This window comes from Aplysia californica, unplaced genomic scaffold (genome assembly GCF_000002075.1).
Source record: "Aplysia californica isolate F4 #8 unplaced genomic scaffold, AplCal3.0 scaffold00091, whole genome shotgun sequence".
Lineage (NCBI taxonomy): Eukaryota > Metazoa > Mollusca > Gastropoda > Aplysiida > Aplysiidae > Aplysia > Aplysia californica.
This window is the reverse complement of record NW_004797361.1, coordinates 1,405,605-1,408,104: the sequence shown is the minus strand read 5'-3', so window position 1 is coordinate 1,408,104 and position 2,500 is coordinate 1,405,605. Positions and strand designations below refer to the sequence as shown.

General features: G+C 41.9%; 1 protein-coding gene across 1 annotated transcript in view; it reads left to right on the top strand.

The window, feature by feature from the left end:
• The window catches only part of LOC106011332, an 18,809-nt gene that overhangs the window by 830 nt on the left and 15,479 nt on the right, over positions 1 to 2,500 (top strand). The gene's annotated exons all lie outside the window — the stretch shown is intronic.

Here is a 2,500-nt window from a genome sequence, read left to right as displayed (position 1 = left end):
ACCTGCCTGAGATACTGAAATAAGAGAAGACCCTATATGCCGACGACCTAGCCGTCAGGCATTCAAGTGAACAAGCTGGCGTCAGTGCACAGTTTATGAATGAGGATATAAATAGATTCAATAACTACTTCTGCAAGTGGAAACTAAAAGCGAATTGTACCAAGACAATCTACGCCGACTTTACAAAAAGCTACATAGTCGCATAGCAAAATTTCACCATCTCACTTGCAGGAAACAAGCTACAAAAATTTGAAAACCCAGCCCACCTTGGGATCGGGCTGTACAGGCAGTTTTCATACAAAAACCATATCTGGAACCTGAAGACTAAGGCCAACAAGAGACTTAACCTTCCCAGACGGCTGGCTAGCACCTCATGGGGAGCGGACAAGGATGTACTGAGACAGCTATATGTTGGTTATGTACACTCTGCTATGGAATATAACTTAACTCTACAAATAATCTGCAGCAAACCAACTCAGAGGTCTCTTGACAAAACCCAGAACCAAGCTGTACGATTTATCTACGGAGCTTTGAGATCCACTCCAACTGCAGCTGGTGAAATCCATACGAACCAGGAACCCTTGGACTTACAGAGAAAGGCAGCAGTTGTGGAGATGAGTGATCGCTACAAGAGACTAGAAAAACCCCCACCCAAACAGAAAAATAATAGAACAGATACGACCAAAGAAACGAATTCGAGGAAGATCAATACTCGACACAGCCTCTGAACTAGTAGAAAACACCATCTTCCATGTAACAGAGAAATACAGAAACCCTTAAGACCAGAACCCCCCCCAAACACCAACATCAAGAACGCAAACATCAAAACTTCCCTCATAAAATAGACAGTGAAAAAGGAATGTGACCCAGTAGAACCGAAGACCACAGTTCTTGAGACAATTGACTCATACCCTAATGATTCAATTCATGTTTACACAGATGGGTCAGCCTTCAAGGGAACTATTAATGCAGGCTTTGGGTAAGAATAGAACATCCTGACAAAACATGTGAAAAACTATTTGATGCTTGTAGTACTTCTTGTGCAAATAACGAGACAGAAACCATCGCCATTGAAGCAGCAATTCTCGACCTGACCAACATTTTCATTATATATCCACACAAAATCAAATCAAAACACTGTTATCTTCACAGACTAAAAATCAGTACTCCAAGCTTTAGAAAAAATGAATTTCGATGGCCAAGCCTTCCTATCTGTTGCTCAAACAATTAACACTTTCAAGCAGACTCATGCCGTCGACCTGACTTTACAGTGGGTACCTGATCACAGCAACATCCCAGGAAACGACAGAGCAGACACCCTTACCAAGAAGGGAGCATCACAAACACAACCTCACAACCCAGTATCACAACAGACAGTCAAGAACATCATCAGATGCACCACCAGGGAACAGTGGCCGAATAGATGGGCAATGGGCAAAACTAGAAGAACTGTATTTGACACATGGCTGCTCCCAACTCAAAAGATGCACTAAATTCCCTGAATAGAGGAGAACAAGTCACTATCTTTCGCCTGCGAACACAACACATTCCTCTGAATTTCTACCTAAAATAGGATCCGCAAGGATACCCCACCCGACTGTCCGTTGTGTGACTGCCAGGATGAAACAGTGTCACGCCACCTCTTTACCTGTCGTCAAACCTAGCGACCTGCGTAGTACCTACCTTCCTGCCTCCCCAGACATCGGAAATACTCTATACAATGAGAGAACACAGCTGATAAAAACCCTATAAATTCTTTTCCGTATCGACAAGCCGAAGGGCTAGAACTCAAATGGCCGCTGGATCGGAAAAGTAAAGTAAAAGTAAAGTTGTGGGTTTCTCTCTTGATTTCACCAGCTCTAATTCGTGAAGCTTAATGATATGATCACCTGCCTGCCCTCTGTAGTTGCTGCTCTCCAACTGGGTTTGTCAGGAGCCATAGGTTGTTTAGTTTTTAGTTTTAACAATAGTTTAGGGCACCTGCAGTGCAATAAGGTCACAAAGGTGCGGAAGATTAGAAGTGTTACAAAAGAGCATTAAACACTAAAAACTTGGAGAAGAGATACTAACGATAGATGTTTGACAGGATAGAAGGAGCAAACCACATTTAAACACCCACTAACTATTCATTTTTCAGGTTGTCTTTGTAGCACATTAGATATTCACTGTTGAATATGCTGTCGATCCTGCTCTATCAGCCACCTGTATAGGACAATCATCTGCTGTATAAGACAGTCATCTGTATAAAGACAATGAACTGTATAAGACAATCATCTGTATTAAACAATCACCTGTGTAAGACAATCACCCGTATTAGACAATGAACTGTATATTATATCAGACACCTGTACAAGACAATCTGTAAAATACCAGCCTCTTCCCATTTCCTCCCTTGCGAATTTTTACATGATAATGACACTGTTTAAGACGGCCATTTTTCTCCTCAATATAGGGTGGCAGTCTTAGACAATTTCGACTGTATGTATTCCTTCAATAAACC